This window comes from Amblyomma mixtum, chromosome 1 (genome assembly GCF_055824585.1).
Source record: "Amblyomma mixtum isolate Tamu chromosome 1, ASM5582458v1, whole genome shotgun sequence".
NCBI classification, from domain to species: domain Eukaryota; kingdom Metazoa; phylum Arthropoda; class Arachnida; order Ixodida; family Ixodidae; genus Amblyomma; species Amblyomma mixtum.
Window position 1 is genome coordinate 248,850,537 of NC_143012.1, and position 13,512 is coordinate 248,864,048.

The following is a 13,512-nucleotide window of genomic DNA, read 5'->3' on the forward strand; positions in this document are numbered from 1 at the left end:
TTGCAAAAAATTGCTTCAACCACCTCAACTTCAGGTAACGTAACGAAATGTATATCTTTTCTTATCACTAATGCCACGCCTCCGCCTCGCGTCAGCCTGTCCTTGCATGCTATGGAGTAGTTGGGGGGAATTACTTCAAAGTCTTTGATTTCTCTTGTCAGCCAAGTTTCTGTTATAGCCATGAATTCTGGCTTTAAACCTAATAATAAAGATTCCAAGGGACCGAGCTTATTGATAATACTACGCGCATTAATGTTCACGAAAGTTATTTGGGACGTTGTGGACGGCGCGTGCGTAGAGCCCGTGTACTTGTTTCTTGGTTTTTTGCCTCGGTTAGTAAAGGTGTAACCCGATGAGCTGCAATTGGTGACACTTCACATTTTTCGTTGTCCCAAAAGTACAATTCACCGTTTATCTTTAGTTTGTCGAAAACCAGCGACACTTTTTCACTGCAATCTTTTTTTGGTTTCCCGTATTTCCATAGCTTTTTTTCTGATTTCGCGGACACGAGGCGAAAAATCTTCACTTATGGTAAACTCGGTGCCCTTTAATTTGTGGCAGGTACGTAAAATGTTCGCATTGTCCCTGAAATCTAGAAGCTTCAGTATTATAGGCATTGTTTTGTCTTCTGCTGGTCTACCTATTCTGTGAATGCGTTCTATTGCAACTTCTTCCAGTTTTAAGGATTCTTTGACAACTTTATGATTCACAGCTCGCTCAAGCGAGTCGCTATTTTCTTCTTCCTCTTCAGGCATGCCATAAATTACAATATTCGATCTTCTGGAGCGGTTTTCGAGATCGTCTACTTTTAATTCCAGAGACAATACGAGCTGTTGAAGATTTGCAACATGCTCAGTACATGACGAAAGCTTGTCTTCAAGTAGGGTAAGGCGTTCTAGTTTGTTGTCTATTGATGTTAACCTTTCTTCTTTTATTGTTTTTATGTCATCGGCTATATGTCGTAGCTGTTGAGAAAGTTCTTTCATATCAGGCCCAGGATTTGTCTCAACGTCACCCGCAAGTAGTAACAATTTCAATATATGCACCACATCGCACACTGTATCAAGAAGTACCGCAGGGCACGGCAGCACAACAAGGCAACGCTCGCTGGATCTAAAACATTTCCCAAAGGCTTTCTTACCTGCACGAGGAAGACAAGCGGGTTATCCATCTGTGCGCAAGCCCAGCTGCCGTGCCCTTTGGTCTGAAATCCTTCGTTGACGGCTTTTATAGCCCAGGAAGCTTGCAGCGCCGCTAAGCATGGCTTGAAGACCACACTGTCGCTGCCGCTAGTCGTTGGCGATGGTAGGTGACGAAATCCATCCGCAGATCGTAGGACCAGGGGCGTTGAAACGTTGTCGTTCCACAGCACATGAACAAGTTCGTACTGGAAGTGCTGACGTGGTTGTTGGCATCCCGACGGTATCACCAGCAGGCTGGCAATGATCTGTACGAGGAAGACAAGCGGGTTATCCATCTGTGCGCAAGCCCAGCTGCCGTGCCCTTTTCTGTAGTTGGAGCTGGATGTGCTGTAGTTGGAGACACGCAAAAGTGGCTAGTGTACTTATTTATTTATTTTACCCTCAGAGCTTACAGAAACATTGTAGAGGGGAGGGGCAGAAATACAAAGGATACTCTGCAATTTGGTTACGAAAAGGAAAAGAGTAATAAAAAAGAAAATAAAGGCAACAACAACAACGACGAAAAAAGAACAAAAACGGCACGTAGTCAAAGCCCACGGGTAGGTTACAAATACGCAATAGTTTGGTTGAACAGAATGCAGCAGAGTACAGCATCAACTTATTAAAAAAAATAAAAGAAATTAAGGAACATTCATACAGAACATGATAAACGCCAAGTGCAAGTTATAAAAGAAATAAAAAAGGACTTCAAAATATGTTAAGGGAAACACGAAAGCGGTGGTTGTCGGTGATAGCGACCCAGGCAGCAGGTAGATGGTTCCAGTCACGGGATGTTTTTGGTAGAAATGAATGTGCATACGTCACGGTGTTTTGGCGAGGTATGGCGACTTTGTAGCAATGATCGACACGGGCAGAAACATGAGCAGCACCTGTGATCAGGCGCGTTCTGAGTTGATGGTTACAATGATAAATTTTATGGAAGAGGCAAATACGAGAAATCTTACGACGGACAGTGAGAGGGGGCCAATTAAGACTTTGTTTCATGTTAGTGACGCTTGCTGTGCGGTGGTAATTATTGAGGATAAAACGAGCAGAGCGATTTTGATTGCACAAAGGCTGTTGAACGGAAGCTTTACGGCGTTTCCACCATAGCCGTCCTAGTAGTGACACTTCACGAATACTACATGGGATAATGCTATTTATTTTGAGTTTGAGGATACTATTCAACTATTTAACTTTAGGGGCCGGTATAGGAGGGCGAGCTTTAAGACTGGAGTAAGCATCAGTTAAATTAATCCACCATTCAACTGAAAGAAGCTTCAGTAGACAGGCGAATACAAGGCCTAGGTCTCCAATGCCCGTTCATGGCGGCACTCACGTAATCAAGAAGTGCGAGATGAAACATGGCTTGCTGACTCATTTTTCACTGCAGCTTTCAAGCTTCAAATGATCTGATCCGTGTTTAAGAAATTCACCAAACAAAATGAAATGGACTATCTGGCTCTCTTTTCTGTTAATATCCAAGCAACCCATGTGCTATGGTGGAGAAAAGTCTTCAGGACGTAACACGAAATCGAAGCTGAGTTATCAGGCTCGACAGCTCACTAGTTGTGGCGAGAGTCGCTCTCGCCTAATCTTATGTGCGATCGTGAAGCGAGGTTATCGGTGACAAACACCGCAAATGTGCCTCTAGATAGCCTATTACGTGCGCTGAAGACGTACGATCCAGGCCACCTGATAGTGCATTACTTGCGATTTCGGCATCGCATTCATGGAATGCAGCAGGCGTGAAGGAGGAGTCCACTTGTAGTCATGGCTAAGTCCACATTGCGCTGACAGCTTTTACTAGACACGACTGTCATGCGGTAACTCTTTTGGTTGGCAGTCTGATCACCGCGTGAAGATAGGCGTAGAGAACCCTGTCATTAAGAGTGTTAAGAATGACATTTTCTTCCCATGTACAGGGTCGTCCAGTCTTAGTGCAAACACGTGAGCGCATCGCTGTGCTCTCTGGAGGGCCACTGCCCCAGCCCGGCCGCACATGGAAGCTAAGCGGAAAATGACGCAAAGCGCCACGTCAACATCTATCTTTTCCTGCTCCACATTTCTGCGATAAGCTTGTCTGTCGGGCGCAGTGGCTTTCTAAAGGGTGCGGCCAGGCACTCACACGTGTTCGCAAATAAAGTGGATGACACTCTACCTGTATCTAAGACCACGCTTCGGGCCTTGTCCTCGTCTCATTAACGGGCCCCTCCTACCCTAAGTGGCTGACTAGGAAGGCCAGTCAAAGAAGTGCCCTCTACCAAGCGTCATGATCTGTGTTGTTTTGCTCTTAACAATAAGCGTCGAGCGCTTAATCTCGTTCTAGCTCAAGCTGGACAGCAACAGCGTCTCAAAACGCTGGTAGAGCTGTCAGGTAGACGAAGCTATTATTTTCGGTTACGTCGACGTCAATCGCGAAAAATTCGACTATACGTACACATAAATTTTCGCAAATGGCCAATGCATGGAAAACTGCCAGTTCATAGTTGCCGCCATTAAGACAGACTGTGTTAACAGATACCGGGAATGGCACCAACGAGAATTGAGCATGCGACATTGAATAGAGGTGCGTTATATAACAAGTTCTATTCAACGGCTCGTGCTTCTTGCTTTGTATAAGCGATGACGGCCATCTGATAGCAGAGGTACGGACAGCTGCAGCTTCCCAGGAATCCATTAAGCAGGCATCTTTGCCAGTATCCGCTTCCAGACTTCCGGTCTTCGCTTACGTAAGCGGGAACATGTCATACTGACATCTACACTCTGCGATATGTTCGGTTACGCTGTCGACGTTTGCGCTGAGCATAACATTTCTGAGAACCCTGCGTGGAACCTGGAATCCCCACCTGTTTCACGGCGTCTGATGGAGGCAATGTTTGTTAAGTCGCAGCTGCGTGAGGATCACTGCTTACAGCATATTTGAAAATGCTGTAAGGCGATGCTTCGAATAGCTTTAATAAAAAATGTTTCGCTGCAGATTACATCGTTCCTCAGGCGCCTCACAGGAAGCCAGCAGTTGTAACTTGTATAGAGAAGTGGCCGCCAGCTCTGATTAGAATCGTGGGTGAATTGTTCATCTGTTCTGAAAACCAACGTCGCCTAAGATAAAATTGAAAATCTTCCTGTGCCTCGATCTACCTTTTCCTTATACATTAGTAGGATCCTTCACTTTCCGATTAAAACCCGGTTTTGTGTAATTTTTGCACCCCAAAGAGATTTCAGAACAATAATTTGGTTGGGTTTTATTGCGTTTAATGTCCCAAAACAACTCAGAGTATGAGGGAGGCTGTAGTGCATGGCTCCGCGAAATTCAACGACCTGGAGTTCTTTACAGTGCCCGGACATTGCGCAATACGCAGGCCTTTAGCATTTCGCCTCAATCGAAATACGACCACTGCGGCCGGAATCGATCCCGCGATTGCCGAAAAATAGGGTTTCATGAGATATCTACTCGAATATGCGCTTTTAAAGGACGTAAATTGCCAGAACACGAAGGTTACGGCACCATGATTACCCATCTTATGCGTTAAACTTAGTCTTAGAATCCGTTTTACGTTAATTATTAAATATTAATACAGGTTCTCTTTGCAAAGGCTATTTCTATAGGTGGATAGTCCCGAGCCTAATGCGTCAGCGGCAAGATGCCGAGCTTCTTTTTTTTCGTACGCACTTCTTCTTTCTTCCTTCAGGGTCCATAGTTAGTGCCTGACATTTCCCCGTTCACAGAAAAAGCCCTCTGGGCCAATCAATCGGGGTCTCGTGAGTGGAAGGCGTTTAGCCGCGCGGTATGCACGACTTGGGTTTTACTGGAAAGGTGTCCTTGCGTAAATTGGGGAGAGACCAAGTAGTTCAGGTAATTGAGGTGAGCTAGCACGATGAACGGACCTGTGTATTGGGAAACCGATTTTGGGATAAACAACGCTTGCGGAGAGGTGTCCACAAACATACAATGTCACCGGGTGGGCCGTAGACATCCTTGCGCCGGCGGTCGTAACGCTGCTTAGAGCGATCCTACGAGTCTACGAGCTTCTTCAGTGCGGCAGAGGGTGCTTGCAATAGAAGGTTCGGTTTCGACAGAGAAAGGTAAGATTCTGTCGAATGAGACTCGAAGCGGACGGGCATAAAGAAGGCAGAACGGGGTATAAGCAGTGGTTTCATGCCTCAATACGTTATAGGCGTATGTAATGAAGGGAAGCACGTCGTCCCAGTTCATATGACGGGAGTCGGCATACATGGCATACATGCTCGTGAGGGTCCGATTGAAACGTTCAACGAGGGCCATTCATCTGGGGTTGGTACGGCGCCGAGTGGAGGAAACGGCGATAGCAAAGGTGCAGATGCTCTTCCACAACGTCTGCCGTAAACTGGCGCCCGCGGTCATTTAATAACTACGCGAGTAGGTACATGTTGGAGGTTGACAGCATGAAGAACGTAGACATCAGCAGCGGTGGTAGAAGGTAGGGCGAGGTTGTCGCAGTAAGGGGTGAGGTGATCAACGCAAACGATGGCCCATCGGTTACTTTTGGACGAGCGGGGAAACGGGCCTAGCAGGTCACGATCCACTTGTTCATATGATATGCATGGAGGTGTCACAAGATGCCAGACCCGGTGAAGAAGTTGTAGGAAGGTTGAACCACTGACGCTATGCGCAGGAGGCCATGTAACGCAGAATCGAGCGGCGCATTTTTGGCCAGGAAAAGCTTTCCTTACCGCGGTTAAGGGTCCTCGCAAACCTCACGTTCCCAGCCATGACGTCATCGTGCATTATCTGCAGAACAGAGGAATAGTGAGTAGCCGAAACGATGAGGAGAAAGCGCGCACCTCTAGGAAATGATTTTTGCTAGCCCCTGCATCTGCTATCGTTGCGAGAAGCACCTGAGTTGGGGCAGCGGAAATAAAGGGATAGCAGACATGCTGTAGAAATTAAATGAGATAGGTGATTGGACAGTTAGTGCGGGTATAATTAAATTGAGCAATAAGAGTCCTCGTAGGCCTGGTTATGCAGCCCAGCGTCTCGGTACCTTGACCATGCGAACAAGTCGAGCGGTGCGTTTGCTAACGTGGAGGCGAGTTGAACATTGGCTATACACAACCCTTTTTTCTTGTCACAGTTGCGTGCCGTTGCATGAACTTCGTCCGAGGAGCACTTAGAGAGGCACTCGGGGGTCCTCTGCTGCACCGTCTTAGTAAATCGAGACGCATAACGAAACCATGCGCGCAGGCAGAACCCATAGCCGCGAAGCACCCAGAAACATACTGTAACTCTGCTGGCCGCCTGTTGCGGCGCTAATTACAGGTTTTCTTTGAGTTCCACCATTCAGGTTGTGTTTTTGTACGTCTTCCTCGTGTGATAAATGTGCACTAGCGGTTTCAAAACAAAAATCATATGTTTCAATATCGAGCAAACAGGTAACCTTCAAGTACATTTGTGAGCCTCAGAGACGTGTGGTTTCTTTTCTTCTATTTCCTCATCACACTTGTACATGCGAGATTAGCTAGTGGGCGTGGTACCTTTATTTTAGTTCTAGCTCTTTTCTACCTTACAAGAACTTTTTTCGAGAAAGAGTGGTGTTTTTGTTTAGGAATTGGTATTCTGTCGATACACGCCAACTTCATTTTCTCCTCAATGTTTCGTCAAAGTGTAAACTGCGGGTGTCATCAGCGTGGGAATGTGACTTCATTTTGTGACGAGGTGGCAAAACTTCCACGTAAAAACTGATGACAACTGCTGAAGCTGGTAATCAACGGTCAGAAAGTGCTGATACATTTAGAAACATTTTAATAAAACAAAGGAAGTGTTGCATCTTGAACGTCAATCATTCATATCAAGTTAGAAGGCTGAATAATTTTTTCATCCTCAATTACCTTTTAAGCAAAATTGAAATCGCATTCTTTAATGTCATAGGAAGGCGCCTTTATATAAGGAGTCAATAAAGTGGCTCAGCGGTGACAGTGGATGCCTATATTTACTGACCTCTTAAACGCGATTATGTACTCTGTATAAACATAGATGTTCTGACGAAAAAACTGCAAACCTTGCATAGCGCGTCTGTTGCACACTAGGCGCAAGTTGTGGGCAAAATACATACAACATTAAGGAAACAAAAACAATGAAAAACAAGAACTGCCAGCGCCCTGCTACCGCATGCACCGACCAGCTCGCGCTGCCGGTGGTAGGAAAAGAACGATATATGTACAAATATGCAACGACATTATAATGTCTCAGAGCGCTTCAATGATCTCGTGCATTAGAGTGGACGCGCTCCCACACGCATCGAGGCGTTGGAAACCGCGACGGTCCCTGAAAACCTGGAGCTGCTCGCCCTCGAACTTTTTATGCAAATCGTTCTTCGCTAAAGTCCGCTCCGGGGCAATCAGCAATATCGCTTAGTAAAAAAAAAAATAGAAGATCCATACCAGTAACTTTGCCGAGAAAGAGTCGGTTGGGGTGGAGCAAAGGTTCGCTCAGCGTTTTCCTTGCCATTTTTGAAATTGAGTCGCCAGCACGAATGTGCCCACGCTTCGGTCGAGTCACGAAACTTCCTCTGCGGGAAACATGTTCAACCCAAATGCAATAGGCCCGTACACGCCGCACGAAAACGTTGGAAAAACACCCTGTGGCTCACGCTCCTTTCTCGCGCCGGCGAAAAAATTCCGGAGGAAACCTGTGATGCTCAAACCGTGACAAAAGCGTCCGTTACTTGATACAAAAATCTCTACTTTTGGCACTTTCTTCCTGTCGTAGTCAGGAGAGTTTCTTCTATTTCCGCTGCGTTATTAAACGACTTTTGAATGCGATGGCGCTAAGGCTTCCGTTCAGCACAAAGTCCGTCGTCGTCCGCGTTTCTACTAAAAAATCGGGCGGGGTAGGGCGCAGTGGCTCTAGGGTGGCTGAGGTGGCTACCCAATCCACCCAGAGTGGCCCCCGTATGGCAAAGCCGGGGCACGTGATTCTGAAACCCCCATGGGCGAAAAACGGGCTAGTGACGTTACCTTGTCACGTCAGCATACGTCACATTACCTCGTCGCATTACCACCGTGGCAGCTGGCAGTTAAATTAATGACTGGCTGTGGGAGGCTGCTTGGGAAGAGCAACCTGGGTCTTGCAAGATTAGTTTTGAACTAATAGGTGGGTGAAACAACATGAAACATGAATTTGCAAGCTATTAGCATTGTTATTCTGGTTTGGTTTAGTTTATGGGGTTTAACGTCCCAAAGCGACTAAGGCTATGAGAGACGCCGTAGTGGAGGGCTCCGGAAATTTCGACCACCTGGGGTTCTTTAACGTGCACTGACATCGCACAGCACACGGGCCTGTTTAATGGCTTAGTTCTCTTTACTATTTTCTAGTCAGCCATTGTTTAGCAGCGGAAGGCTTACAAAGAGTCATTATTTGATAAATTTTTTATCACTGAATACTTTCCTTCCTGATACTGCCCTGTCATAGGAGTACACCAATGGCTCTTCACGCGCACTTGGCATTTTATGCTTCATCTGTCCTTGATGCTGTGCAAAAAATTGCTTTTCTCTGCGACAGTTACAGGTAAACGTTCTTGTTAAGAAACAGAGTGTAAAGATGTAGAGAAGGGAGTGAATATTGCAACCGCACAAAACATCGAGGGATGAAGAGAAAAACACACAGGACAAAACGCGCAAAATTCCTCTCCTCGTCCCTCGTCGATTTGAGCGGTTGCAATATGCACTTCATTGTCAACTACCAACTAGCACGCCTTCGCCGGTTACGCGAGGTAGAGACCTTAAAGAAACGAGCAGTATTTTGCTAGAAAGCGCCATTGGGAATACAAGGAGTCAGTACGCAATTTAGCAACGTAGAATTTCCTGACTGCAAAAAGTAACATGTTAGATTTGTCACCAGATGCTGTTCTAAGGATGAAGAAAGATCCACTGCAGCAAGATATTGGTCGTGTTGAATGAGGAGGGTAGAGCAAGCAAAGTACCTCGAAAAATGCCTGTAAACTCCAAAAAAGGTCAAGTGAGGTGAGTTAAGTAGACAGATAAGGAAAAATAGGGCAGTGGTGGTAGCGGACAGCGCTGGTGCAACCATTCGAAAAAGCTACGGCAGTCTATGTGGCTTCCATTTTGTTCCCATTTGAGCAAAATTGCTCTCACTTTGAAATTATTTAGGCTCGTTTAATGCGTTTGCAAATCGTTTAAGCGATATGTCCGGAAAGAAAAGTAAGCGTGAGGTCATTTAACATGTTACACAGTCGTCTTTACTAGGTAACCTTGTTTCTTTTATCACCACGCGAAGTATGGCTCCTTGACAAAAGCGCAGTCCACCTGGAAAACCTCAGTAGGAATGCAAGCACACAAGTGGCATATTGGTTGTGTTCTGTTTCATTAAATTTCAACTTCATTCATTCAGTGTAATGAGTTATTTTTCATTAGCATTCGTTGTACACTTGGCGGCAATAAGGATGTCATATTCAGGGCCTACGTCGATGTTTTTATGTTCTTACGAGGGTTCAGAACAGACTCACCGTCGGGGCACTTGCAATGCTTCGATAGAAAACGCGAATAAAAAAATAATGACAGGAGGCTTCCCACTAAGCTCCACATCATATTTGCTGAGCCATTTCGCGTTGCACGTTTGCCTTGAAAAGGCAAGAACTGCCATTAAGCACTCACTAATGCACTGTTTCATTCGATACGATCTGCCTGCGGTCAGTAATGTTGCAATATAATGCGCACCTGCTTGCGCTTTTTTTCTTGCGTCCGCTTGTTTTCATGCTTGCTTTTGTTCTTCACCGCCACCAGTTTTAATGCACTTTGCTGCGATAAGGTGGTGCCGTCAGCCAGCCCCCCCTCGTCCTTAGATTTCTTGCGTTGTCTTCTTATCACGCTATTAGTCGTCGTGTTTGAAACTGCCGCCTATTACATCGCGTCTCTGATAGTCCGCGAAATACCGCGGCAGCTAGGTATGAAGAAAATAAACTCTATTAGTTACACAAGAAAAGGCCTGCGGTGGCTCGTGCTTGAACCGATCACACCGAAAGCATACGCGACGTGGGATCACGGAGCAGAAACAGCCTTTCTAGAAGAAGGCCGCGGTGAAGGATGTATATGAGGTTAATGAAGGAGGCGAGCCACTTCCCGCGTCCCTTTTCGCTTCCCATATGAAAGGCCCCACAATGCTGTCAACGACGGGTCTGTCCTCTCGTCTCGGTTCTCCACAACGACCGCCGGAGGCGATTCAGAAAGAAACCGCAACAATGACCCATCCGAAAAGAATGGCTGAAGAAAAAACAAAGTAACGAACACTTATAAACGAAAGGTGTAATCTAGATTCTGCTAATATTCTGCTATCACGGTGGTAGTTCGACGACCGTTTGTCTACGCCTTTTCAATGTCTTCCTTAAGGACACTGAAAAAGGGCAGCCTTTGAGCGAGGCTACCTTTTTATAGAAAACAAAAAAGGCAGCACAACCTCCACTTCATGTTCATCAATCACAGGCTTTCTACCCGCTGCTTTTTGTGTTCAATAGTGGAGTTTTTTGCCTTCTCATTGTGGTAGGAGCCAAGCTTTTGTTGCCCCGCCGCGTATTACTCACCATAGAGGGCTTTCTCTGGCGACCTAGCAGCCTTACCATGGCCTGTTTATATAGCGAAAATCATTTTCCTTCTTTTGTTTTCTCCAAGTTGTCATTGCTGCATAGTCAGTTTTTACCTGACCATATCGAGAAGCGCTTTGTCGGTGGCCACACCTCGGACCGGGCGCTGGGCTCCGTCGGAGTGAAAAAAAAAGCAAACAGAGTCACATTGCCTATTTTCAGGCAGCAGAAAAATAGATAGAGCATGTTTATAAGATGGCTATTCGAATCTAAAGAAAACGTTTCTAAGCGTCAGGAAAATTTCAGTTTGGAGCTGATGGGAAGTAGAAATGGTCATTATGAAGCACTACACGCCGTCTGACGTCCGGGTCAAAAGGCGATCGAGGATTAGTATTCTAAATTTGGCATATTTTTCGGCTAGAATTTAGCTTCAGCAGCAACTTAACAAAGGAGACCAGCGTGTGTATAGGAATTATCGCCTCCTGCTCCGTCTTGCACTGCAGAAGCTACGCGCTGGGCAAAAAAAAAAAAAAAATGGCTCACGCGTCGTCATGCAAATACTCCCTCTACGCCCACTAAAATCCGTCTTGTACCTGCGAACCATTCCAGTTTTCTGCTGTGAGAGAAGACCATGGAGTTGTATCGAAAACCTTGCACTGCGTATTGTAAAAGAGCGCTCCAAACTTGACAACTGCGTGAACTTCAACTGGTTCGCGGTCGAAAATAGAAACAAAGAAAAAAACTATGTTTTGGCACGCTTGACAGGAAAACAAGAAAGAACGCAGCTGTGGACGTATGAAAATTTGCATGAGCCCCATTCAGAAGGCAGCAGCCCATAACTCTGTTGCAGTCAAGGTTGCAAAAGGATATAATACAGAAACGATCGATGTTCATGCCTGCAGCTGCACGGTAAAATTATAACTTGCCAAATTCAGTCTAGAACTACGAAACATGACTATGAATCCCTGAATAAGCACAATTCCCCCTCTCTAAAAAGATTGCATTACTTCTTTTGGTGACTAAAAGAGTTGCAAAGGACACACATGCTTTTGATGTGCCCGGAGTGCTTGAAAGTTAAGCAACGAGAAAAAATCCTTAAACAGGCCATCACGTGCATCATAACTATATCACCTGCCCGAAACGATGTAGAAAATGGCAAACATTGTTGCTGGGATAGCTCTACCAAGGGCTCCCTCGCGGTTTCCGTACGGCTGTAAGGATGTGATCTTGCTATGATTACATATACACCAGTGACAACTTGCACCAAGTTGCAAGTTTCAACCCAGAAAAACTGCACACGATATTTAGCGTAGTCCTTGCGGCACATACAAAATTGCCATTTTACAACGCCCAACAAAAATAAACGACTACCTTGAGATGAGTGTAATTATAACGTTGCTTCGAATTCATGTGCATAAGTAAATAACTGGAACGTCGACACGGCGGCGGTTTTTCATATTGATTAAATATGACAGTGCACATGGATCGTAAATTGCTGGGCTAGTTGGTTCATAAGTTGGGAAGCAACTAGCCTTGCACGGGAAGGACTGCCGCCACTGCTCCCCTCGGTTTCACCTCATTAGTATTATCGGCCGAGGGAAATAAAGATGCGAGCGTGATTTGCTGAAAGTGTTTTTATTGAGGAAAAATGAGCCTACATCAGATATCAAAACGTCTTTTTGAAGTCTTATGTCCTTGGCGAACGCGTTTTTTTGGGGGGCTAGAAATGGTCAGAATACCCAGAGTAAGCCCAAGAATCAATTTTAGTGAGATAAATATCTCCATGAAGTTTCCCTCAGTCTAACTTTAAAGCAACAAGTTGCGAATATAAAAGAAGTTTGAGAATTTTTATGATAGCCCACGAAAGTGCTGGCGATAGAAAATAACTGCCAGAGCAAGAGCGCAATTCCAAACTGGGAAAATTACAAGAGATGGCGATGTAATGTGCAGTTTAACATTACCTAATGACATGAGCACAGCATTACAAACAGAGGCACATACGTTGCTGTGAAAGAAAAGCGTATTGTGTGATTTTGTGTTAAACATGCAAACTTGAAAGGAATCGCAATTTAGGAATCCTCGAATTCGTTCAAGATTGAAAACAAAATAGGGAAGTCAAAAACTATGTTTCTTCTAGACTAGGGCAATTAAGTTCTTTAGAATGAAAATATATACTAAGTTAATGGTCGCCAGTTCTACTCATATTGTTGACTCACAATTTAACTACAAGTATGTGACGTCTTTAACATCCTCCGGGCTCGCTTACATGGCAAAAGATTTCCTTACGGGAGAGTGGAGCAAAACACGACATTTTGTTACTTCGGGTCTCCCATCTTTCACAAAAGCAATCATATGAACTTGAGATTTCTTTGCTTCGAGGCGCCATATATCGACTAAAATTTAGTTCAAGGTTGGCAGATAGATATGTTTCAAACCGAGAAAGACATAGCAAAGTTGGCCTTGGTGGACGAGAAAGCGGTCGTAAAAGCGAGAAACTCTGCATTCAGACTTTGAAAACTTTGGAGTTGAGTAAAGATGCGTTCAAGACTAATGCAAGTGTTCAGATATTACAGTTGATTATTGGTAGAAATTCATAACCACAGTATCTGTAGTCACAGTTTTTTCGTAAATATAGATATATAGCCACAATAGGTACGTTGATATAAAAAAAATACAAGGAATGCATCCACGCATGTTACCTACGACCTACATCAAAGCACTGACCGTATAAAGGTGTTTCAGAGGAAATTTTAGGT

The 13,512-nt window shown here is 45.0% G+C and overlaps 1 pseudogene; it reads right to left on the minus strand.

The window, feature by feature from the left end:
• Positions 1-265: 265 nt before the first annotated feature.
• LOC149371447 (uncharacterized) lies at positions 266-4,880 on the minus strand (annotated as a pseudogene).
• Between the last annotated feature and the right edge of the window lie 8,632 nt (positions 4,881-13,512).